The sequence below is a fragment of the Phocoena sinus genome, chromosome 11 (assembly GCF_008692025.1).
Source record: "Phocoena sinus isolate mPhoSin1 chromosome 11, mPhoSin1.pri, whole genome shotgun sequence".
In the NCBI taxonomy this organism is placed as follows: Eukaryota; Metazoa; Chordata; class Mammalia; order Artiodactyla; family Phocoenidae; genus Phocoena; species Phocoena sinus.
The window spans coordinates 93,199,668-93,227,060 of NC_045773.1; the positions used below are offsets into that span (position 1 = coordinate 93,199,668).

Sequence of the window (27,393 nt, forward strand, 5' to 3'; positions counted from 1 at the left end):
AGCCTAACCCTTAGTACCTCGGCAGTGCCCACCTCCAGAGAACAGGACACCATGGACGGTCCGATTGTGCATCTTTCAAGTTCCCTTGTTTTCAGACTCCAGATGTCATGTTGCTATATTGTATCTATATCTAACCTTGCAGCCCCAGGGCCCAGTGATGGTAGATATTTGTAATGGAAAAAAAAAAAAAGATTCAGAAATACGGTGATTGTTCACTTCAATTTTAATGGACCCAGAAGATGTATTGGAATCCTATGGAATGAAAGGATTATTTGTGACTGACGAAAGCTTTTTGTCCAGTTAACCCCAAGTCATCAGCATAATTAGAAAGTGAAATCCAAGATTTCAGAAAGGTGTATTTGCAAGTTGTTAATTATGAAAGCAACCAAAAGCCAACTCAACAATAAACCTCCAACTGACTAGCTTGCCTGATGCCCTGAGATTCTTGGATGATTTGGTGTCAAGTGCCCCTTTCACGTTCAGGAAGGAGGAAATGAGCAGCTGAGACTCTGTCTTCCAAGGACAGACCCTGACTAATTCTCTCGTTGTTCCTGCCTTTCTCAGTCTGGGCAAAGCTGTAAGCTGGAAAACTCAGCTTCAGATGGTGAGGCACTCTCTTGCAAATTCCAAGGATTTAGCGGGAGTGGGTATTAATAATTTGCAATGTCTGGTGGTGACTCAGGTCTCTGCAGACCGGCTATCTAATTTGCAGCCAAGCCCCATTTCTCTGCCTGTGGCCCTGGTCCCACATGTCCCTTCCAGGATTCTGTATTTCACATGAGTCTTTGAGGCTGTAGACATGGCTCTGTCTTCACGCCTCTGGAAGTATGAGACACCCAGGAGGCAGTGCAGGCCCCTTTGAGTGTAAGTTGTTGAATCAGCCTACTTTGATTTGCTGTCATGAGTCTGCTGTTGAGAGCAGCTGTGCCCCACTTATTACTCAGGCTAAGAAGACGACAGCTTTTACCGATTTACTTGGGGAAGTCTTTGGAAAGCATCTAGATGTTCTCCAACTTTGGCCGATGGATAGGGCATGAGAGTCATTTTGTATACTGCTCAATTTGGAGGGTCTGGTTAATTGCAGCAATTTTCTATGGATTTTTAAAAACTGATATTTCAAGGACTGACCTGAGCAATTATTTCACTGGTCATTAACGTGAAATGGAAGAGAGAGAAAAGATCAACAAGATGGCGTGGAAATCATGCCGCTTGAACGAAACAATTATAATAGTTACAAGAAATTTTTTTAAAGTAAGCTACTAAAATAAGGAAGAATGGTGGTGACTAAAACTTATGTAAAGGCTGATTGAAACTTTACTCCCTTCAAATGGGATTTCATCTCTAGTACGCTGCAAATGTCCTTAGAACCTTACTCTCCCATATGCTGTCCCAGTAACTGTCACCCACTCCCACTCCATATCTCTCCTCTCTTCTTCCAAACTCCTCGAATATCTCAAGTCCACATTACTGCTCAGCCCAGGCCCCGCACTCCACCTGACTCCTCTTCTCACCTCCTTACTGAATTCTGTTCCACCAGAAACACTGTCATTTCCGACATGCATCACTCCAGCCAATCTTGGTTACTTTCAGTTCTGCCCTACAACCTGATTCTGCAAACAAAGAACTAGAAAACAGCACAGAAGCCTTTTGTACAGGTGGAAAGGGGAAGAGCCTCTGAATAATCCTTGATTTTTAAAATTACACATGCAAAGGCCTAGTATAAGGCCATAGCAAGAGAAATGATCAATAAGTAATTTACTAATATTAACTATAATGAGCTGGAGGAAATAGAGTGAGGTTAAAAAGTGAAAGAAAGAAAAAGAAAGAAAAAGAAAGAAAGAAAAGAAGGAAAGAAAGAAAGGAAGGAAGGAAGGAAGGAGAAGGAAAGAAAGGAGAAAAGGGAAAACAGCAGTTCCTTTGTAAAATTTTGTTTGAAGTCCCAAATTTAAAGTTCTAACTCTGATCACAGCAATGTAGAAGTGGCCTTATTCTTAATAAAAGTTATATATATATAAGGTGAGAAACTGTGACAAAACTATGCCCAGAATACAGCATGGAAAGAAATATATATTCAAATGATAATGGTGGTTGCTTGGGGAGGTAGATATGTAAGAAATGTAATTTTGGAAGAAAGAGTAACTGATAATACACATAGAATCAAGCTGTAACATCTCCCCAGCTACACCAGCCTTCCATATCATCATTACTGAAACTCTTTCCACTGACGTAGATATTCTTCATTGTCTCCCTTCTTCCTTCCTTTCCTCCCTCCTTTTTATCTTCTTGTCACTGTCTCAACCCATTCAGGCTGCTGTGACAAACTACCATAGACTGAAGAGCTTATAAACAACAGACATTTATTTCTCACAGTTCTGGAGATTGGGAAGTCCAAGATCATCGTGCCAGCACATTTGCTGTCTGATGAGAACCCACTTCCCAGTTCATAGACAGCTGTCTTATCTCTGTGTCCTCACATGATGCAGGAGGTGAGGCTGCTCTCTGGGGTCTCTTTTATAAGGGCACTAATCCCATTCATGTGGGCTCCACCCTCATAACCTAACCATCTCCCAAAAATACCACCTCCTAATACCAACAGATTGGGGGGTTAGGATTTCAACGTGAATTTTAGGGTGACACAAATATTCAGTCTATAGCAGTCAACTTCAAGGTCATTCAAGGATAAAGATATTGATGAGGGTAGGGTTTCCATGCAATGTGACTTGTCTGATTCTCTTTGAAAATAGTCATAATGGGGCTTCTACAAATATGAGGGAGGAAAGCAGTACTCAGTATTGACTGAACACATACCAAGTCTCATGCTGTACCCTTGACAAGCACTATCCCTCTCACTTTTTTGTTTTGTTTTCTTTCACAACAATCATGTGAGGTGTGTCTGTAATTACAGTGGAGTTATACGATGCATGCATTTGATTTATTCAACCTAGAGAAATTAAACTGTGTGTACTTCCCAGAGAAGAAGGTGGTGGTGGGGTGGGAAGAGAGAGAGATTGCATTTAATATAACTGGTACAAGTGATTTTGCTCCCACTTTCACTCCGTGAACCCAGGCACCAGAGCACACAGAAGATGTGTGTTTCCTCAAACTCTCTCTCTTACCAGGGTGCCTCCAGTGGTGTTTAGCATCTCGGAGCACCAAGACTGATTTCAGTGCCTAAATTTGCAATACAGTTTTTTTCTTCCAAAATGGCTCATAAACTGAGGCCAGGATTTTATCTGTTCCACTGCTGGAGGAAAATCTAGCTGTGTGAGACCCAGTGAGAGATGATTTGGGAGATGACTTTGGAAGAGAAACCATATAGGTGCAGTTTGGAGCATACTGTCAAGAAAAAATTTTGATATATGTGATATTTCACTTCAGTTGTTCCGTCTTATCTCACACGTGAGACTCCACTTTATCTCCATTTTACAGATGGGAAAATTGAGGCTCAGGGAAGTTAAGTAACTTGCCTCCTGCCATATATATGGGGCCGGGATGAGATCTAAGCCAAGGCAGTCTGGCTCCTAAGCACATGCTCTTCCAACTCTGCTTAAATCCAGCTACACTCTCTCCTTGCATCCCAGTTTCAAATGGTCATCTGCTTCTTGGCCATCTCCTGGGTGTCCGTGTCATCTCGCTTTTCCTTTGCTTCGGTTCAGGACTCTTTTGACAAAAGTAATCGTCTAAGTCGTTTTAGAATATTTTTGCCACACAGGTCATAGGCAGTTACTGGCATCTTCATTTTCCCGATAAGGAACTAAGTGGGAGATAAGTTTGGGATCTGAATGTTCCCAACTCAGCATCTGTTCATGCTGGTTTTCGTGCAGTGCCCAGGAGTGCCCACAGCCAGCTGTCTCAGTAATTTGCTGAGAATTTAGGGTGACAACTGATGGAATGACTTAGTGAGACCTCGGAGAACAAACAAGGATTTTATTGTCTTTATCTGGAAACGTGTGGCGTAGTCATAGACTGTGTTGGGGTCCAGAGTTACTGATGGCATCAGGACCCTTTGGGGCTGTGTGCCTGCCTTGTTCTGATCCATCCTACCGCTCCTCCTAATTACGCTGGCCGTGTGGGTGGCCCAAAGCTTCTCTCGCAGGAGGACTTGCAAGAGAGGAGCAAGGCCTCCTACCATCACGTCCGATGTCACCCTGTAGGATATTAAAACTGACTCAAGATTGTGTTGAAAAATGTTTTCCTTTCCAGTATGCTAATAAGAACAAGATCACATCAGTGGATGTGCATCGTGGCGGGATTTTTCCGCGGCCGAGTCTTTTAATGAGCTGTTCCATAATGAGGGCCCATTTGCAAACAGTATCTGGGTGCTAGTCAAAGTTTAAAGACCTCTATTTTCCCCCAACACGCACCCTCTTCCAAGCCATGGCTTTAATTCTTTTAAACAGTAACATTAATTGGCTGTTAAGTAAAACAGGAGAGAACACAACAGATTTATGATATTTTGAGAAGCTACAGCAGTTCTCAAGCATTCAGAGAAACGGGCTTGGCCTTTATGAGGTAATTATGATTTAGTGTTTTCTCTCGCCCTGTTGAGTCTGTGGGCTGCCTCTAAAATGGATCTGGGATGAATGTCAAAATCAGGATTTACAGTCAAACCTTTTCAACATAGGAAGTGCAGGAGAAGTTTACTGTTTTATTTCTTTTTCTCCTAAGCAATACTGCGTCGTGCATTTCTGTGCTGTTAGGTTTTGTAAGATCTCCATTCCCCAGCCCTCCCCCCCGCTTTGAAATGGTGTCTATAAATTACTTCTCCCGATAATGCTGCTGTGATTGTTTTTGCAAGCAATCATGAGAGAGCATGTCAATTTACATTATCTCTTTTTTTCTTCTCACCTCTCTTCTCCCTCACCCTCTACAGGAGAACTGCTTTCATCTTAGTTTTTCCACCCTTTCAGAAATAAGCAGAAACCAACGAAGCTTGATGAACAAGAGATCTCTCTCCTTCTTCCTGTGTCTTTTTTTTTCCAGTCTCTCTTTGAAATGAGAACTGTGTTTAGCTGTTGCCTTCAGGGACAGCAGACCCTGGGGATCTTTGGGCTCCAAGGGTTTCATCCTTGTCTCCCCTTGAACATAAGGAAATCTGAGGCAGTTTCTTTCCCTCTGGGAGCCTCCCTTCTCTTAATTTATAAAACAAGGCAGGGGGGTGATTTCTAAGGTGTCTTCCAACTCTTAAGTGTTAACATTACCTATATATGTCCCAATAGTAGTATATTAGGCCACTTTGGTGTGTGTCGTTGAAGAGTACATGTCACCCCAAATATGCCACTTTGGCATAAGAATTATTTTGAGCTAAAGGCATTTGAAATCCCTTCTCTGCCAAAACACAGAGCCTCTGCAGATAACTGAATTGTTATATTCCCTCCCTGGGAGCCACTCTTATCTCCTCTTCTCAGAGACCTTCTGGTCAGCACCACACCCAGACAGGCATTGTCATAAAACTATAATATCTCCCATCTATTCTCCTAAGGGCCTGCTTATTTCTCCTAAAAGTCATTTGTTTTCTCATAAGTGCCCTTTTCCCTTCTCCTTCCCCTATAAAAATGGCACATAAGCCCCAAATTCTAACGACCTCCTTTGAATCACATGTTTTCTGTGAACTCTCTTGTATGTATGTGAATCAAAATCTGTCTTTTCCCTTGCTAATCTGTCTTTTGTCAAGTTAATTTGCAGGCCCCTAATCACAGAACCTAAAGGATAGAGAAAGGGATTTTTTTTCTCTCTTACGTGTGTGTGTGTGTGTGTGTGTGTGTGTGTGTGTGTAGAAGTTGCAGAGATGGGGATGGAGAGGATGATGCTAGGAGTAGTATTTTTCTTTAAACAAAAATTTTTATGAGGAAGCTTTGTAAGAGAAGGCACATTCACCATGCTTCTTATCTCTACCAGGAACCGCTCTACAGCACCATTGTCAGTACAGCCCTCCCTTCCCTAGGTAAGGGTGTAAGCATGGCATGCACTAGGGGCTTTTTGGGATTTTGTTTTGTTTTGGTTTGGTTTGGTTTTGGTTTTTTCTGGGAGGGGGGAATGTAAGGAGGGGCGAGAAGGAACAGATGCCAATTCAAGGTCAGCAACTTTTCAATATGGGCTCGGACCACAGTTATTCAACTGTAAAGTTTTTTTCCCTCCATTTTATTTTGCTTTCTATCTTATTGGATAATCCTTGGAGGTCATTCCTGGCAAGTTGGGAGTAGGAAGTTGCACCTCTGGTCTATTGCCTGATGTCTTCATAGAAGAGACCATTCAGGGACTTAGACCAGAGTCTAGAAATAGCCTCTGGACATTTGATTAGATTACATACTATATGAAATACAGTATGTATTGTATATAGCACCATCGACTTGTAATGCACCAAGATGTCATCGTATAGTATATACAGCTTCATAATATGGCATAGTTTATTGCAGCTACAATTTATTGAATATTAACTATGTGCCAGACATGCTATTAAGCCTTTTTCTTATGTTTTCTCATTTACTTTAGATGATGTAGTTTATATAAACGGTAATTCCAGATAACATTTGGTGTTGGTAATATCTTCCAAGCATTTCTCCTGTCTTCAAGATAAAGAAGTTAAGACACCCGGAAAAGGATCCAACAGTAAGGATGTCCTTGCAAATAGATGAGATAATACAATAGGACTTATTAGAGGAATTATTAACCCTTCCTCCTCCCCACCGCCAGCCCCCATCCACTCTAACCACACACACACACATACACACACACACATACATATACACACACACACACACACACACACACACACATCCTTAAAGACCTAGTACAGAATAATTCAAGGGTCCCACTGTATTCTAAAATCTTCCCAGCTGGGATAATTGGCTTTGGAACCTCCCTTATCTCCATGACTCTCTCCCTCATACGCCAATATCTCTAACACATAGATAATTTATGAAAACAGAGTAGACACTTTTTAATAATTAAATGATAGATAATAGGAGCTTTTAAAGTAAGCTGTAAGAGCTTGGAAAAGGAGGGGAGACTAAGATGGTTAGCTATCCACATATTTATTTGGAACGACTCAAAAAGGTTCTTCACCTTGTACACCATTATCTGCGCCTGGAGGCCCCCCCAGGTTTGCTGTGTTTGTTAGCCGAGGTCTTTTCCAGCAGGTGTTTGAAGCCGCAGTTATTCCAAGGGAGAACCAGACACCTGCCCCAATTTCCATCACCCAGCATCACCCACTCTATTCTCTCCAAATTACAGTGCAAACAATAACACAGGTAAAATTAGCCACGACACTAATTATATAGCGCATATGTGTAAAGGATATAGAATGATAAATGGCAAATGCAGAACATGTTGTGTCATATCATGTAATCTCTCTGGCTGCCGAGCCCAGGAACAAAAAGAGACTTGTGCCCTGTTTGTTTAACATGCTCCATATCACAAATTGGAAATCCTTCCTAATTAAGATATTGTTAAATGTCCTTTGTTAGCAGATTTTAACAATGTTAATTGGGAGGTTAGACTGATCATTGTTCATCTAGCAAACGATTAGGGTGATTTGCATTGTAGCTTTTGAGAAACTTCGGAGCAAAACAGAGGAGTTTCCTTTCTGCAGGGAGGGGAACTGTGGAGAGAAGGAGGGGACGGGATGGGGAGAAAGGACAATGCTACTCCTAACATTTTTTAGGCTACGGGCCAAGGCAAAGCGTGAGGAAATGTAGCTGAGGGCCTAACAGCTGTTAGAAAGCAGTGCTGGCCTTGACCTTGTGGAATAACAGTATTTGCAGATGTAAAGTCGATCCCCGCCATGGTTCTCGCCTTGGTAATTCAGGAGACTGTGGTCAGAGAAAGCAAGAGTCTTGAGGTCTCTTACTCATCGGTTGAGTAAGGGTGTGGATGGAGTTCAGGACACGCTATCTCAAAATACAACACCTGGCATGTTAAATACTTTAAACTAAAGGCGGTTGAGAAAACGGCAGTTGCAGGAAGGTCACACTGGCCTTTCCTCTGATTTTCTTTCCTGCAACAGGTCATAAAGCCCTCCTGTGAGAGGTGCCCTCCCTAGACCAGGATGAGAGGAACATCCTTATCTCCAAAGAAAAAGGGATGTCAAGAAGAATTGGGATGCACAGGCCTGGCTAAGCGTCCCCCAGTTTACTACTCTGACCTCACACCTGTTGTCCTAGGTATTCTTCCACGTCTGTGCTCTTCATCAAACCTGGCATCGAAACACCCAGATCTCACTTTCTTCAGGTCTTCATCTCCTTATGAAGCTCCTGTGTCGTATAAACCTTTTACTCAATACGTGTGTGTACATATCTCCGGTTCATCTGTCGTTGTTGATTTAAGGTTCACACCCAATCAGGCACCCTAAGAGGCTCCAGAAAAACTTCTTCCTCCTCTTCGGTGTCTTCTTAAGCAAACAAAAACAATGCTGTACCAGCCATATTTCAGACTTTTCTCAAATTACAATTGATTATTTTAGCACCAGATGAGTCTGTGCTCCTTCTTCTATACCCCCACCTCCTGCCACTTTTGTGCCCCCAACACACACACATGAGATAAAGAAGTCAGCACATTTTTTTTCTTTTCTTTTGAAGGGTAGCAGAATATGCCACCCCAAAATATGACTGCAGGAGTTCAGGACACGCCACCCCTAAATATGCCACTTCGGCAGTGACTATTTCGAGCTGTCGGCACTTGAAAAACAGCAGATTCTAGGAGAGGCTTTCTCTCAACTCCCCTTATTTGCCTAAAGACAGATCCTCCAAAAGGAACTCCATCACTTGAGTCTCCTCCCCTCCCCTCCCCTCCCCTCCCTGGGAGTTTGATCAGCCAGGAAAAATTGACTCTTATCCCAGGAGGGAAGAGTAGAAGTTGACACCACACCCAGACAAACTTTGTCACAAATGGTCATCCCCTCCCACTTATTCTTCTAAGAGCCCATCCATCTCTCCTAAACATCATTTACTCTCCCCTAGGAGCCCTGCATCTGCCCTCCCCTTTCCCTATTAAGATGATATTTAAGCCTGAATTCTAAGCCACCCCTTTGAGTTACTCATTTTCCCCTGGTATCTCCCATGTATACATGAGGTACCCAAGTTCATAAACTTCTGTTTGTTTTTCTCTTGTTAATCTGTCTTTTATTACAGAGGCCCCAGCTAAGAGCTCAGAAGGGCAGAGGGAAAATTATTTTTTCTTTCCTTCCTCCCTTGCCCAATCCCCAGCCTGATACTGGAGGCGACTGGATTAAAAAGAAAGAAGGAAGGAAGGAAGGGAGGGAGGGAGGGAGGCCTCTGTGTTTAGCTACTTTGAAATTGCAAGTATGAGAGCAAAGTATATTTGGAGAGGAAGCAAGAACTGGCTGTTTAAAAACTACCAGAGCACTTGGGTTTCTCTGATAATCTTGTTCTCTCTTGGCAAAGGTGCTTGCGGAGGGCTGGCATCCCAGCAAGAGGAAGTATTGACTAGAAATTGAACCCAGATTCTGAGTTCTGTTTTTGGCTTCATCAATGATTTCTCAGTGCAAACTGAGGGTGAGTCACTGAATTAAAAGTCACACCTACTTGGAGATGGTACCAGGTGTCTCAGTGCAGTGATTTTCTAACCACGCACACCCAGCTCTAGGGAAAAAACGTCTTACAGATATCCAGCAGCTACTCAGTGCCAGGCACTGTGCTAGGTACTTTACATAAATTTAATCACAGCTAGCACTTAGCTTCAATCACAAACAGCCCTGAGGCCCATTTAAGTTGCTCTCGAGCCTCTTTCATCCTTGGGGGACCCCATCTGCTGGGGGGATAAAAAGCCCTTTTATGTTCTACAGCCTCACAGACCACCCACCCCAGCAGTTTGTGCTTTGTCACAAAAACCCTCCATCTAATTAGCAGTGCACAATTTTGATGAAATACGGTGGAATAAATTATTCATACATGTCAGAATCAAGTATAGATCACTGTTCCGATGTCTGTAATTTGCTATAAAGTGCTTTAGCATAGATAATGGGATATCATGTATGTGTTAGCTTAATTCACAACCTAAGTGTAGGAGGTGCTCTAACAGAAATTTACTTGTTAGGGGTGAGCAGTCAGAGTTCTCATTGGGAAGTCCAGCTACTACAAATGCACTTCTGTTATCTTATCTTGATCAATATTGGACAGTTTTTGAAAGAGCATGGCCAAGGTCAGAAATGGGTCTCCACTGGTGAATTTGTGGCTTGCTAATTAGCATACAGGCTGTTATAAATGGGCTCTCACTGGTGAAGTTTGATCTGAGAGTCACATAACAGTGACACGCAGAGGTGAACTCAGTTTTTTGTTTCTTTGCGCTGTGTGCAGGCATAAATACGAATTCATGTGTGCCTTTGTTCTTCTGGCCTGCCACGTCTGTCCCCACCAGCACATCTATGCCAGAGCAGGCACTCAACACACTCAGGGACTCAACACACATCCCCTGAATGAATGATGAAAATTGCTCTGTCACGATTGGGGAAAATTCATCTAGGGTGGAAGATCCATCCACCTTTTTTCAAGACCCAACGGAAAAACTTGGCAGGTGCGTATTTTACTCTTCAGTTTTCCAGATAAGCCTTCCATGAGTTGATACAGGTCGTGATGTGAACCCTTCAAAAGCGTCAGTGAACTGCTTCCTTCCACTTAGAACCCTTGGTTATCTTAAAGCCGGTCAACTTTTCCAGCCATCTTTATCCAGGGGCAGCAAGCAAGGAGACCATAAACTCATCCAAATTTAGGCCCTCAGTGCACAGGAGTGGAGAGAATATTCAGGCTATGAAATTCTGATGGCTCATTATCATGACAAAGGTGGTAACAACTTGGACAGGAAGCTGAACAAAAAGCATCCACTGTTCTATTTGCAATTCTAGGATTGTATTTGTAATCTCTCTTTGCGGGAGAAAGAGACTGCCAGTAAAAGGCTGAAACACAACAGGAAGAGAGGCCGCACGATGCAGAGAGAGACCAAAGGGCTCCGTGCCTACGCTCACACGCACGCTCTGTGTGTGCACCTTCCCTGTGTCTGTACACATTGGACAAGAGGAAATTATTGTCATGGGTAAGAGTTTAACATTATTGACCTGTAAGATGGCTTTTAAAAAATATATGCAACACGGCTGGAATGCCAATTGGAAGTGGAGAAGCATTTCGGGAAGATGAATCGGCTGCATGAATAGACATGGAGCAGAGCGAGCCGCTTTAATTTGTTCGCTTTGGAGTGTCTGGGAGTCAGCTAATGCTGTAACCTGCGAAGGAAGTCACCGAGAACGTGATTAATAACGTGGTGGGGGGAGGCTCTAGAGTTATTGTGCTGTGTACGGTTTTGGTGTCAGGGAGGAGGTAACTGTTCCAAGAGTCACTGACAATTTTGGTTAACAAGTGATACGAATGGAACGGGTCACTCTGCTGTTCTTTGGAGCCCTCCCTCGCCCCGTAGCTGCTCAACTCTGCAAATTCTGATTCATTACCATTTGCTCCCCTTTTGTTACCTACCTAGCCAGTGACTGTAGCTGGGAAGTGTGTGGTGCAGGGACCATTCAAAAAAAGCTCATTGTCCCTGGAGCTCGAGGAGCAAAGCCATTGCTTTTGTTCAGCTGGAAAAGAGTGAAACCCACATTGCCTTCTATCGTCCCACTGCAAACTAGGCTTTTAATTGGCACGTTGGCGTTAGGATTTTAAAAGGTGTGCGATGACAGCTTAGAAGTGAGGCATCACGGGGGCAGAAGTGACTTCACCTCCAGTTTAATCCTGCCTTGAAATTTGTGTGTGCGTGTGCCGTGACTGTTCTCGACTCCCAGGAAATGCGTGTGGTTGCTATCAGTGGAAGGCAGACGGGGCTGCTCTTAGATCACAGGACCGCCGTTCAGAGGCTACACTAACCTTATGCTAAGATGCATCGATCTCTTTTATTCCCTCCACCCCTCTGACCCCCTGATGGACATGAACAAAGTTGGCCCCTAACCACACTTCTCATTCTGCCTCCTTTGGTTTCCATCTTGTTAGGGACCCATGAATAAAAATGTCAGTTTGTCAATCCCATTTATGCTTACAAAGTGAACACCTAAGGACGAGACAATTAACACTGAGCAATTCAATGCAACACACGTGTATCCAGCCTCTAACTATAATTGATCAAAAGTGCTGAGTCATTAACAAAATCACTTTTGTGACTTTCGAGACAAAGTCAAGGTGATTCTTGCAGTTAGCCACGTGGGTGTGTGTGTTTGGTGTGTGTTTACGGCAGCCAGAAGAGGCTGGGAAGTTCAGTGTTGACAATGTGTAGGTGTGAGAACTGCACGTCAACTCAGGTGAGTGCTGGCCTGCTGTCCTGGACTTGCTTTAAGTCTGGCTGTGGAGTTTCTACAATCTGAATTGACACAGTGCTGTAATACTGATGACTGTGGAGAATCTATCTCTACTAAAAAAGTATTGAATGTGTGGAGTCCAGGACTGGGGTGTCTGGTTACTCTATCTCTGTACTTTACTTCACCCAGCCTTCCAGTCCTCAAACATTAAGCAACATCATCAACCCTGTTCATGTACATGTAAGGGAGGAAAAAAATCTTTTTCTCCTTCCCTCCTAGATTCTCCAGCTGGGGATTTGTAAATTAGACTAACAAAAGAAGGATTAGGAAGAGAAAAACATACAGATGTACTCCATAGTAGTTTTAGATGACACAGGAGCCTTCAGAAAGAGATGAAGACCTGAAAAAAATGATTAAACCAGAGGGTTTTATACCAGGTTTGATGAAGAGTGGATAGTTGTGGGAAAGCGTAATAGGAGAAAAGAGTATGAGATACACGTAGTAAACCGTAGGAAACTCAGCAAGGCCTTTTCATTTGGATTCCCCTGGGGGTCCCTCCATCTTTGGAGATAGGGATGCTCTTTTCCTCCAGGTATAGACAGGCTACCTGCCATGGGAGGGTCTTATGACCTGCATCAGGGAAGAAGGGGGAGGTCAGAGAATCCTTCCAGCATTTGCCGTTTCTATGCCCTTCAGCTTAAAATGCTCAATATGGCAAGTTGCCATATTTTGGGGTAGTGTGCTCTGAACGCCATCAACATACATATATTCTTTAAGAAATTATCTGCTTCTTAAATCTCTATACACCTAGGTAACGCAGTCTCCATTTTATAGTAGACTGGTGCATCAATGAAAAGAAATATACTTAATTTTTTTAAAAAGTCCATAAAGAGAATCTTCTGCAAAGCCAAAGTGGTAGGATTAAGCTGTTTTTGTTTTTTTTTTAATTATTCTTATTATCCTAGGATTAAAAACATTTTTCTTCCAAATTTAATTTTGGAAATAGAGGATTCAGAGGTATTCAGTAACATATGGAACCAATATAAGCTGATAAACATATGCTATTAAAATAATAGCCCTTGTATTAATTGGTGTATTTTCCTGAAAAGCAGTTTATCAGTAGGCACCAAAGGCCTTTTAAACAGTGCACACCTATTGACCTAGTAATCCCTCCCTAGGAATTTATCAGAGGGAAATGTTTGGACAAATGGACAAAGATGTATGACTGAAAACAATCAGCGTATACTTGTTTATAAATAGGGGCACATTAGGAAACTTTTAATGTCCATCAATAGAGGATTGGTTGGATAAACAATGGTATATTCATGCATACAATATGTTATAATAATTAAGAATGCTGTTATAGAGAAATATATACATATTATCTTGGAATAATTCACACAGTATGTGACCAAGTGCAAACATCAAGTTAACAAAATATTATCTACACTATGGCTCTACTGTTGTAGGAGAACATTGGAAATTTGCACATAAAAGGTTAGCAGCAATACTCCTGAGCAACCAGTGAGTCTAAGAAGAAATTTTTAAAAACCTTGAAACAAATAAAAGTGAAAACGTAACATGCCAAAATGTATGGAATACAGCAAAAGCGGTTCTAAGAAGGAAGTTTATAGTGATTAACACTTACGTTAAGAAAAAAGAGAGATCTCAAACAAACAACCTAACTTCAGACCTCAAGAAACTAGAAAAAGAAGAACTAACTAAGCCCAAACTTATCAGAAGGAAGGGCATAATAAAGATCAGAGAAGAAATAAATGAAATAAGGAATAGAAAACAATAGAAAAGATCAAGACATCTAAGAGTTTATTTTTTGAAAAGATAAAATTGACAAATCTTTAGCTAGTCTTAAGAAAAAAGAGTGAGGACTCAAGTAAATAAAATTATAAATCGAAGAGGAAACATTACAACAGACACCACAGAAATAGAAAGAATTATAAGAAACTACTAATAGTTTTATGCCAACAAATTGGACAATCTTAAGGAAGTAAATTCCTAGAAACATACACCCTACCAAGACTGAATGATGAAGAAATAGAAAATCTACTGATTCAATCTTCTATTCAAGAATCAAAAAAATTTCCAGTAAAGAAAAGAAAAGCCCAGGACCAGTTACCTTCACCAGTGAATTCTACCAAATATTTAAAGAAGAATTAATACCAATACTTTTCACTCTTCCAAAAAATTAGAGAGAAAGGGACACTCCCAAACTCATTTACAAGGTCAGCATTACTCTGATACCAAAGCCAGATAAGAATACTACAAAAAAAGAAAATTACAGGTCAATATCTCTGATGAATATACATGCAAAAATTCTCAACAAAATACTAGCAAACCAACTTCAACAGCATATTAAAAGGATCATACACTATGAGCACATGGAACTTATCCCTGGGATGCAAGGATGATTCAACATATACAAATCAATATATGTGACCCACCACGTTAATAGAATGAAAGATAAAAATCATATGATCATCTCCATAGATGCAGAAAAAGAATTTGACAAAATTCAGCATATTTTCATGATAAAAGCTCTCCATAAATTGAGGATTGAAGGAACATACCTCAACATAATAAAGGCCATATATGACAGGCCCCAGCTAACATCATACTCAATGGTCAAATGTTGAAAGCCTTCCCTCTAAGGTCAGAGACAAGAAAAAGGTACCCACTCTCACCACTACTATTCAACATGGCACTGCAAGTCCTAGCCAAGCAATGAGGCAAGAGAAAGAAATAAAAGATATTCAGGTCAGAAAGGAAGAAGTGCAGTTATCTCTGTTTGCAGATGACATAATCTTATACATAGAAACTTCTAAAGACTCCACCAAAAAAACCTGTTAGAACTAATATTTTCCTTCAGTAAAGTTGCCGGATACAAAATCAGAATACAAAATCAGTTGCTTTTTATATACTAACAATAAACTATTTGAAGAAAAAATAAAACAATCTCATTTACAATAGCATTGAAAACAATAAAATACTTAGGAATAAATTTAACTAAGGAAGTAAAAGACTTATACACTGAAAACTAAGACATTGACAGAAGAAATTGAAAAAGACATAAAAAGATGGAAAGATATCTCATGTTTACAGATCAGAAGAGTTAATATTGTTAAAGAGTCCATACTTCCCAAAGCCATTTATAGATTCAGTGCAATCCCTGTCAAAATTCCAATGGTACTTTTCACAAAAATAGAACAAACAATCCTAAAATTCATATGGAACCACAAAAGACCCTGAACAGCCAAAGCAATCTTGAGAAAGAACAAAGCTGGAGGCATCACCCTTCCTGATTTCAAACTATGTTACAAAGCTATAGAAATCAAAACAGTGTAGTAGGGCTTCCCTGGTGGCGCAGTGGTTGAGAGTCCGCCTGCCGATGCAGGGGACACGGGTTCATGTCCCAGACCGGGAGGGTCCCACATGCTGTGGAGCGGCTGGGCCCATGAGCCATGGCCGCTGAGCCTGCGCGTCCGGAGCCTCTGCTCCGCAACGGGAGAGGCCACAACAGTGAGAGGCCTGCGTACCGCAAAAAAAAAAAAACAAAAACAGTGTAGTACAGGCATAAAAACAGGTACGTAGACCAATGCAACAGAACTGAGAATGCACATATGGCCAAGTAATATTTGACAAGGGAGCCAAGAAGACTAAGGGGAAAGAATAGTCTCTTCAATAAATGCTGCTGGGAAAACTGAATATTCACAAACAAAAAAATGAATTTGAATCCCTAAATTACACCATTCACAAAATTAACTCAAAATGGATTAAGGACTTACATGTAAGACCTGAAACCATAAAAATCCTAGAAGAAAACATAAAGAGAGAGCTCCTTGATATTGGTCTCGGTAATGATTCTTTGGATATGACACCAAAAGCACAAGCAACAAAAGCAAAAGTCAACAAGTGGGACTTCATCAAATTAAAAAGCAAAAGAAACAATCAACAAAATAAAAACTGAAACCTACCCCCACTCTATCCAAGAAGGGGGCTGGTAAATATTACAATTGGAGTTCACTGGAGTGATGGCTAATTTTATGTGTCAACATGGCTAGACTATGGAGCCCAGTTGTTTGGTGAAATGCCAGTCTATGTGCAGCTGTAAAGGTGTTTTAAAGATATGATTAACATTTAAATCAGTAGACTTTGAACAAAGCAGAGTATCCTTTTCCTAAATGGGACTCATCCAATCAGTTGAAGGCCTTAAGAGAAAAAACTCAGGTCCCCCGAAAAGGACAGGATTCTGCCTCCAGACCGCCTTTGGAATCAAGACTGCACCTTCTACTCTTGACAAAATTTCCAGTCTGCCAGGCTGCCCTGTAGACTTTGCACTTGCCAGTCCCACACCCTACTGGTTCTGTTTCTCTAATATACCAGGGTAATGCAAAGGTCATTTGCATAAGAAATTCGGATGCCCTCGGGACAGCATCTTGGTGACTGAGATATGGCAGGAGTTGCATTGGCTGGTAGAAGAGCAGTACACCCTGCTCCACCCACAAGTGCTCCGTCCATTTGAGGAGAGACCAGCGGCTAATGCCAACTGGCTTTCGACAAAAAAGACCGTGGTGCCAGTAAGGCCTGTGGTTTCTTCCCTGAGCATGTGGACCAAGGGACATCCTCGATATGCCTCCTTTGCATGGCTGCCACACAACAACCCTTGGCGGAAGGACACGGAAGCTTTTAAAGTTGGCTTTAGCCACACCTTTGTGAAAGAAGCAACCCAGAAACACAGTCGGCCTCGTAAGCATTCACCAACCAATAGAACCGGCAACGATGCTGGTTTTCTTCCCCAGCATCCAGCACCGTGCCCAGCACCTGCTGGGCCCTGAGTTAACTATTGTCAAATTAATGGATGAAAGAATGAATGAACGGGAGCTCTTCAGATTTAAGGGAAGTCAGCACAAGTTCAGAAATGAAGATCCAGCTTCAGAGGCTGTCAGGTAACGTGTGCCAGGATACAGGTCCAGCGGCTTTAATTAGCACTTGCCGTTTCCTTCCCAGCCTCGTACAGCGGACTGCTCCGGTCATATTGTCTTCATCTCATCACTGTATCACAGACGGTCCCTGGAATCAACCCATCCAGGTTACTCTCTATATAAACCACAAGTGAAGCAGCTAAGGGAAAAAATGGTCTGTGCAATAGCAGACGGTTCTACGATTCAGTCTCATTTTGCTAAGAAGCCACGCAGAGGAATCCGTAAAAGTTGAGGAGAAAATTGAAGCAGATGCGATGAATACTGTTTTTGTGTGTGTTCTTAAGTAAGGTAATTTAAGAGATGCAATTGGCAAAGGGGAAATATACATTTTCAATGGATTCTCCAATAAGCAAAAGCAAACAAGAGACAAACACCAGTATGTGTTTGTTCCTCTCCTTTCCTGCCTGGTGTCTTCCCAATCCACTGTTTGCAAAAAGCCCCTGGGCTTTAAAATCAACATCCAAATCTGACATTGCTGCATTTTGGGGGGGAAAGGCAATTTCCTCGATGCATCTCCTAGCTGCGACCCCATGTTTCTCTTAGCCTTTGACCTTCCTTTCATTTCTCTTTTTACACTATATTTCTTCTATTTCTTTTCCTCCCACTCAAGTGTTATAAGATTCTGTGGCTAATTATGCCCAGATTTTCTAAAATAGAATTGAGGACATAGTCTGGAGAGTCCAGGCTGCATTTGGCTTCTTCAGCAAGTAGAGGGCCCGATGGAGTTAGAGTGCAAGAGATTTATTGGGGTAACAACATGGAAGGTAATGGGGGGGCAGGAGCGAGTAGGGAGAGCCTTCAGACTACAGGTCTGATGCTTGTAAAAGAAGAGAGTCAGGGTTCTCCAGAGAAACAGAACAAATAGGAGAGCTATATATTATATATATCTCCTTTATATATATATATATATATATAAAGAGATTTATTTTTAAGGCATTGATTCATGTGATTTGGGGGGGTTGACAAGTCTGAAATCTGTAGGACAGGCCGGCAAGCTGGAAACTCTAGGAGGAGTTGATGATGCAGCCTTGAGGCAGAATTCCTTCTTTTCCAGGAAACCTCAGTTTTTTCTCTGAAGGCACTCAACTGATTGGACGAGACCCAAACCACGTTGTGGAAGTTCATCTCCTTTACTTAAAATCATCTCATTAGAGATCGTTAGCCACGTGTACCAGGTACCTTCACATGACCACCTAGATTAGTGTAATTATATAACTGGGGACTATTTATATGTCAACCGGCCAGGTTGACATATAAAACAAACCACCATCGGGGAGAAGGAAGGGAGATTGAGTAGGAAGAGACTCCATGTAAAGGCAGCTCTGAGAAAGCCTCAGCTAGCCCAGCGGGGAGCTCTGGGGCAGGGTTCACGTTAGGCAAAAGCCCTAGACCCTCACCGCTGGCTGGAAGGTGCCCAGGAAGAGACTCAGCGCTGACACAGGCAGGTGCAAAGTTTCTGCAGCTGGAGATGTCACCTGAGTGCATCCTTGACCAGGGAGGAGAAAGGGATCTGGACCATACAGTCCTTGTACATCCCCATCTTCCATCCTCTTCTCATACCTTATTCTGACACCTAATTTCTCCCTTTTTTGTTGTCCGTGAAACAGCATTGACCATCACGGTCTTGTCTCCTTCCTCCCCTTAATTCTATTCCCCTGTTTCTTCTAGTTCTTCCCTCCTTTTCCACACTCTTCATTTTTCACCAATTCTCCCCCAGCTTCCCTTTGTCATTTATAAAGTCTGCTGTGCCACCTCCCTTTCCTGACCTTTCAAGAGCAGCGGGTTTGTGGGAGTCCTGGGTCCACTGGTGTGTGATGGGGGAAGCTTCTCAGGACGCCTCCCTCGCCGTGGGGAAGCGGGGCAGGCTGGCACCAACCCAAATGCATGCTTAAATAAGGGGCACACCAGTGCCAGAAAATTAAAACCCAGCATGGAATTGCTGAATTCACAGTTTTATTGTCACTGATTGCCTGGTGGCTCTGCATATTGAGAAGATCTTCACAGCGTCTTCCATTTTCCATGCCTTGGTTAATGTGCAGATAATTGTAGTGGTAAACTTTTTATTCCCCTTTCAACGTATTCGTCCTTTCCTCCCCACCGAACCAGGCAAAACAGAAAAAGTAATACACAATTGTCATGAACGTGCTCTGCATTTCATCTCATCTCATCGTTCATCTTTAATAGAATAATGATATTTCATAACTGAAAGGTCAAACAAATCGTCTGCCCATTTTACAGATGAGGAAAGTAACTTGTTAGAGGTCACCCAGGGAAGTTGTGGGAAAGGCAGAGCCGGAGAGAGTTCCTGGCCTCAGCTCAGTGTGTGTTCACAACTCCCTCTGAGTTAAACGGAGAGATAGGCAGGAGAGATGCCATTCTTCCCCATTCACAGATAAGGAAACTGAGTCTCAGCCCTTCCCAGGGAGGAAAGGGCATAACTTGGTCTCCGGACCTATTTATTTCTATTTTTGTCACACGATGCTGGCTTTTACTAAGTGGCAGGGTAATTTGTTTCCCTTGTTAGAATTAGAGGTGGAGCCTGACAATGCGCACGTGGAAATACAGTACCTGTGGAATCTTTCTATGATGGAATAATGATAGGTACGGAATAACATCTACTGTGTGTCCAGTGCTTCACTGATTTCAGAATAACCTCTTATTTGTTATTCCTGTGAGTCAACACAATTGCTCCAGGAAGTAGTGAGGCCATGTTTCAATAGCCCGATGTTTATGGTTGGGGAAACAAAGGCTGAGAAAGTAAATGATTTGCCCAAATCACATACTAAGTGAGGAAACCAGGACTTGACACCTGGATCTTCTGACATCCTGTGCTCTTTATACCCCTCATCTGTCAGCTCGCTTGTGGGTGCGGAGGTTTCTGATGGAACAGTCACACGTGCAAGCCTGAAGTGACATTAGAGCCGGCTTCATACTTAGCCACTTCCTTGCATCCTTAATGCCATTGTCGTTCCTACTTCAATCAGCACGACAGCTTCCTAACTAGTCTCCTTGCCTCCACCCTTGCTGCCCTCCAACCCACGTTCCACACCGTCACCTACTGCAGCAGGGTAGCCCTTTCTAAAGCAATTGTCCCTGCATCCTCAAATGTGCATATGTTTATAAATGACAGGCACGCACTATTGCTACCATACTAAGCGCATGTGTAAACAGCATATAGAACGAGAAAAATTTAAAGGGCGCAATTTTAAACAATGTGATTAAAGGACCTAATATTTTCTTATTATTCTGCTCTGGAGAAATTACTCAAAAGTGCAAGTCTGATCCTTCCCTTGCTAAAAACTGACATGGACCCAAGATGAAAATCCCAGCTGAGTATGGTTTATGCGGCTCTTCCTGATGTGATGCTGCCTGTCTCGCAATCCTCATCTCTTGCTATTCCTCACCTTGAATTCCACACTCCAAGCAAATAAACAACTCCCGATTTTCTTGCCCCCGCTCATCTACCTGTGGGCTTCACCCTCTGCTGTTGTTTCTGCCCAGAACGTGATTATCCTCCCTGTACCTTCTCTCTTTTCTTCTTCTTTGTTGCCAGTTAATACCTACTGGTACCTTGAGTCTCAAATTCCGCTTAACTTCCAGTGGAAGGCTGTCTGTCATCCTCTGAGAGAGGTCAGGTGCTTCTGGGTACCCTGTAGCAGCACTTAGCACACGGAAAAGTCATCTTCATTTTCAATTGTCCTCATTCCCCAGTAGATCATCAGCTCCTTGAGGGCAAAGAGTAGGGTTTGTCGATCTTTACTCTCCGGTGCTATCCAAGTGCCATGTGCCAACAACTATTTGTTAAAGGATTCCACGAATATCTGCTCTCAGCCCAAGGGTTTCTGTTTAGTGGAAACAGAGCATGCAACCACTTTACCAATCACCCAGTTCTCGAGGGGTGTAATATTTTTGACACCTTTATTCTTTTAAACCACCCAGCAGGGAAACTTTGCCTTGTCTGGGAATAAAAGTGAGGACACTCCACGCCCCGTGGCTTTTCCGTTTACTCTCAGGCAATGGAAAAAATCACGCGTTCCTTTGAAATCTCAGCCATGTCTCCGTTAATTTAGTAACAAATGGTGTGCAGCCCAGTACACCGAGCAACTTCAGTATTCACGGTAAGATTGCAGGAGAGGAGAAGATTGCAGGGTCCTCTTAGAGTCCCTGTCTGAGTCTGAACATGAAACTGACAGGTTAACAGCAGAAATGTGAGCAAATTTATTTACTGTAAGTTTTACATGACACAGAGCCTTCATGAGGAAATGAAGCCCTGAAGAAACAGCCCTGAGTATTGTTCTGGTTTTGATGAAGAGCAGACAGTCGTGGAGGAATAAGGTTAAAGAATATGAGGTAAGGGTAGTGAACTGGGGGACACTGGCCAGGCCTGGGTGTTCAGACTTTTCTCAGAGTCCCTTTGTCTTCGGAGATAAGGATGCGCCTCTCCTCCAGGTACGGGCAGGGCTCCTCTCACCTGAGAGCTTTAGGACCTATTTCACGAGAGAAGGGTGGGGAAAGGTCAGGGTGACCTTCCCACTACTGCTGGTTTCTCAAACTGCTTCAGCTGGAAATATTCACTATGCCAAGGTGCCATATTTGGGGCTAGGGCATCCTGAACCCCACTGAGATACTACACCTCCTTCTCTAGCAACTGTAAGGCCTTTCTTTGGGGAGAGGGTATGGCTCTCACCTTTTCTGGTCAACCTTCCCACCATCCACTGGCTACAGTTTCTACCCTTTGGGGTAGAAAGGAAAGGAAACAGAGATAGTAAAGTTCTTAATTGAATGACACTGTTGTACGATGGCATCGTGATCTCTGGACCATACAGACGTTTCAAGTTGACTTTTTCTTGTGGGCGCTCTTATGTGTTCTCTCTTCTCGACTCTTAAATGCTTGCAGGATGCCCCAGACCAACAGTACCAAACTGGACTGCATCTCAGGTCCCTAGGATTCAGGTAGCTTTGCCTGCCATTGCGGGGAGTGCCATGACTCAGCCCTCCTTCTGGTGACCACAGGTCACTGAAGCTCTTCCCAGGGATGAATCTGGTATAAATCCTCCATGAGTTCCTAGTTGCAGAGGATATGTGTCCAGCTCTCTAGTGGTTTATTGAAGCTCCTCTCTCAAGCTCTTCCCAAGGAAGAATCAGATGTCTAGTTAGAAGCTCCAGTTAGAGAGAGGTGGTCCTAAGAGGGAGGCACTAATGTAAGGTTGCAGCTTTCACTCTCTAGCTGCTCCATAGATGAGAGATACATTGAGTCCTGGACTTGCCCACATGCTGGGGACAAAGAGGTGAAACCCAAGAATCGGGGTCCCCAGGGGCTCCCCATACCGGGCATGGCACAGGTATCTTTAGCACTTCTTCCTACCCTGTGATTGTGTGCAATCCCATGAAGAGGAAAAGATTACAAGAGGACAGCCTAAGTCCTGAATCTGGTCGCCCTTTCTTGATTGCCGAAGACATTGGGTTAGCAACGTAAGAAGGGTGAGTGGAGGCCTTGTCTACCAGGTCTTCTCTGGATGGGTCTTTCCAAATTGCAGAGAATTCTTGTAAATTTCCAACTCAAGGCCTGACGTGAACCAGCTGTGAGCCTGGGTGATCCAAATCCCGTTCATCAACGCTACATCTCTTGCTTATTTAAAAGGTGAAATTATCCATAGTGATCAGATTGACTTTTAAAAAATTCAGTTAATGAATTTTGAAAATACACTGTCATCTTAAATGGACTGATTTGTCCCCCTAATGCTGGCATTTATTACCCCATTCTTAAGAATATGTTGCAAGATAGCAATTTTTTGTAGGACCCTTCTAAGGCAATGAGAGCCACATGAGGCTTCCTGCAGCCTTTTAGAGTAGAGAAAACATTTTTAGGGGCATTGCTTAATCGGAAGTTTTAAAAAACCCAAATGAAGTCATAAAGTGCATGCGTGTCTCAGAAAGTATGTTCATGAGACTATTATAAAAAGACCTGACTAAAAAATACTTACAGTCTAGAAGTGGGAAAATGAAGGTATTTTCTCCTTGAAAGCAGCAGAGGGGTCTTTGTTTCTCAATTTAATGGAATTCTAATATGAAAAACATGCAGTGAGCCATTTAAATAACAATGCCAGGTCTGACTCAAAAATTCACAGTCAGCACTTAGAGCTGAAAACTTAGCACAGGTAGGATGCCTTCAGCCCACACTACTGAGTCAACAAGTCACAAAGAGAGGAGCCCAAGGTACAAGGCACAGCAAAAACGCGTCGCTGTGCTTTCTAGACACAAGTGTAAAAGTCATGGCTTCGATAGTAATTTGAATTTTTATTCCTTAAGGAAATGTCACGGAGCTCGAAATGCAATTCTTTTGTTTTCTTTGAGGGGGAGAGGTGTGTGGATGTGTGTGGGTGTTTAAAACTAAACGGCATTTGAGGGCTTAAGTGTTTGAGTCCATGAAAGCGAACAGACCATATGGTCTATTGTAGAATTAGTAATTACAGACTTATTAAAAATACATGTTAATTTTATTCACTGACACTCCATGATAATGGCTTCCTCAGGATCTAATCCATTCTCCCCATTATACTCAGCTATTTCTTGTGCAGAAACCTCTTGTCCTGAACAAATGGCGTAAGTAAGATTCGAGCTGACCCAGTCCCACCCCAAAAGATGAAATCACTACTTTTCAGTGATGTAGACAATTTAAGGTTATTTTCTCTGTTGCCCTTTACATTCTCGCTTCAAGCCAGAGGCAGATAAAGCAGAAAAGGGGTTTCTACTCCCCTCAAACTGTCAATCTGAAGGGAAAAAAATATGGAAAAATGATAATTTTATAGGAGGTAAGACAGAAATTTCCTGAGTTACCTCCTTAAAGAGTATAGTACTCACTTAGGTTAGCAACCCCAGAGTAAATCACTGATGCCTGAAAATGGGTTGTAAATTTTATCGCCATCTAGTTTGGGGAAACTAGCCCTGCCATTTCTCCCAGCTGTTAATGACTAAGTTACTTATCAACACTTCTCAAACTTTAATATGCTTATGAATCACCAGGGAATCTTGTAAAATACAGATTCTGATGCAGTAGGTGTGGATGGGGCCTGAGAGTCTGCATTTCTAATAAACTCCCTGGCGATGCTGATGCTACTGTCCTGGGGACCATCCTTTGAGGAGCAAGGACTTGGCTGACTGACGAGATGCTCTGGTACTGGTCCATACATACTCAAGCTTGATAATGGACCAAGTGTCTGTATTAGTAGATTATTCGTTGAATATAGATTATAACCCAGGCCTTAATTCAGAATATTAAACTTTATTTTCTTAGACTTTCTTTCTTTAACCACTGAAGTTTCTTTAGAGTTGGTCCATCCTACCAGAAGATCCTGATCATCCATGGGGTACCATTCTAGAATATAATTACAGAATACATTTCTCTCTCTTATAACCTAGGCCTGCTAGTCATTAATTTGAGGTCAGTAAATCACCAAAGCTTTGTTGCTTATGGGTCTATATAATTCAAATCAAAGTCATGTGTTTTCTAATGGAAATATATTTATTATTTTTGAGGATTACAGATGTTATATGTTCCCTGTAAAAAAATCAAACAATTAAGAAATAATCTAATGTGTATTCCGAAGGCAATTTAAATTGGTATCCCAGCAAAATATAACACACCATGGACATCTGAGTAGTTGAAGCATCAAATATGAATTCCTGGAATGCTGAGGGTAGTCATATGCCATTAGGCTAATTATAGCAATAGGTACCAGGTACTGAGTGTCTGCTTTGCTGAACACCCCATTGTGTGCTCCGGCTGTATCACATACTTCACATTTGCAATGGTCAGCGTTCCTCGATTCAAACAAAAGATACCAGCTTCTTATTAACTGTGAGCAGAAGAGTAAAGTACGGAAACAGTGCCAGAAGTTCACGGAATAGAAGGCTAGAGAACTAAGCTCCGAAAACTCTGAAAATGGGCAGAAATCAAGGAAGGCTGAGCAGTGGGGACACTGACGGTGTGGATCTTGCCACAGGATCCCTCTGGCTAGGACCTTGCCGTTGTCAAACTCTGGACCCTTGATGCAGCCACCAGGAGTGACTTTGCCACTGTCCCCAGAATACTGAAAGGTTCAGTTTGCCCATGGGGCCAGAATCTTGCCTCCCCATCAGGACTCACACAATGAAGGAGATTCCCCCAGGGTCGTCACAAAACAAAACAGAGTCCACTGCTTTTCATTATCTTGTTTACTCTTCACAACAAATTGGTGATGGGGTTCAGGACACGCTACCCCCACATATGGCACCTTGGCATATACTGAATACTTTAAGCTGAAGGATTTGGGAAATGGCATGTGCAGGAGGGACTTTCTGACTTTCCCCTGAAGCAGGTCATAAAACCCTCATGTGAGGAGTGCCCTCCCTATACCCGGAGGAGAGGGGCATCCTTGTCTCCTAAGACGGAGGGACACAGAGAGGGACACCTAGGCTTTGCTAAGTTGCCCCCAGTCTGTTAGACTTACCTTGTACTCTCTGTCCTATCACAACTGTCCACTCTTCATCAAACTTAGGATAAAAGCACCCAGGTTCAACTGTTTCTTCCAGGCTTCATTTCCTTATGAAGGACCCCACATGGTGTAAAACTAATATTAAACATGGCTGCTTTTCTCTTGTTAATGCTGCAGGTGTCCCTACGTGGCAGAAGCTGATGTGACCGTTGCCATTTTCAAGAGGAGGATCCTGAGTCCTAGAGGTGAAGCAATTTAACCAAGAAGCAAAGGTCCTGCCACTTAAGCCCAGCACCCTCTTACCCCGAAACCGTGCTCCCTGTCCCCTGCCCTTTGACTTCATGCCTCACCCTGAGGTGTAGGAAGTCACATACCATTCACCTGTGTATCTTTAGGATCAGAATCTTACTAGTTTTCTAAGCAGGAGCGGAAGAGAAACCAAAACAAAACAAAAATAAAGGAGTTGATTTTTTTCCCCTCCATTTGCTATCAATCTCTTCATCTCTAAGAGAAGCTGGAGGAGAGAATCAAAGGTACAACAGAACCAGTTCGCCATCTCTTCCTTTGCTTCTTCCCCTGACGCCTCTTAGCACAATATGGCATTGCTAATTTCACGCTGAGAATTTAGGTAACGGGGCTCTCCTCGGACTCATCTCCAGTGGAGATCTTCTTCCTTCCTTCCCCACCTGTGGATGTTCACCGTCAGTTTCCCCAATAAAGTATACTCACAGGCGAAAGTTCTCAAAACCTAAAAACTGTCCCTCTGCCACGCTAGGCTGCAGGATGGTAATGCAAACCTTCGGGCAGGGGCCATGGCTCTAGAGAACGAGGCTTATTGTTCTAATGGAACTTCTGGCCCAGGCTTTACCTGGAGCTAAAGCTTTGTCTTAAGAAGGTCACAAAACCAAGATAGAGGATGCTGGTGATAATCTGAAATCTATGGCTCTGGGCCAGCCAGGGCACTGCATCAAGATGCCTTAGTGAGGTTAGAAAAAAGAGAAATACTTAGTGTATTTCCTGAAGTCTAGAAATTAAATTTTCCCCCCATTTTTTTCAGAGTGGTCTAGATTTCACTTCCTCCCCCAGCCCTATTCCCATTTTGGTAGGAAAAACAATGCTTAGATCAGCAGAAAAGATTAATACATCAGCAATTCTGTTATTGTATGTATTGATTCTCAAGGGGCCAGACAAGAACTCAAAGGTGAGTGTAAGTAGAAAATACACGTAGGCAATATTCCATCAGCTGTACTTATGAGCCATTTAGAGCATCCCAGGAGGGCTGCAGTTTAAAATCTATCAAAGCTTTGGGTTCTTTCTGTTCTTCCCAAGGAGATGCCAACAACTGTTCATTCTGCAAGTTTCTCTAAGATCCCAATGCTTCCCATGAACGGTATCTAGAAGGAAAATAGTGATTGTCTTGCCAATAAATGAGAAATGCTGGGAGCTGAGGGAGAGAAAAAGCCTTCTGTGTTTCAGTTTTTCATTTCACACCCATCATCTGAATGCACAGAATGGGCATGATCTGGCCTGTGATGTAGCCAGTTACCTCTTGGATTCATGTAGTGAGTCCTATCATGATTCATGGGTATGCTACATTTTAAGGACCAAAATATTGAATCCAATTTCTTTG

At 42.6% G+C, this 27,393-nt stretch overlaps 1 long non-coding RNA gene across 1 annotated transcript in view; it reads left to right on the forward strand.

Moving 5' to 3' along the window:
* LOC116762290 overlaps positions 1-26,222 on the forward strand; it is a 32,262-nt gene extending 6,040 nt beyond the window's left edge. Inside the window, exon 3 of the long non-coding RNA XR_004352235.1 lies at positions 25,941-26,222. This is a non-coding gene — a long non-coding RNA (uncharacterized LOC116762290). The remainder of the gene's footprint in view (positions 1-25,940) is intronic.
* Positions 26,223-27,393: the final 1,171 nt, after the last annotated feature.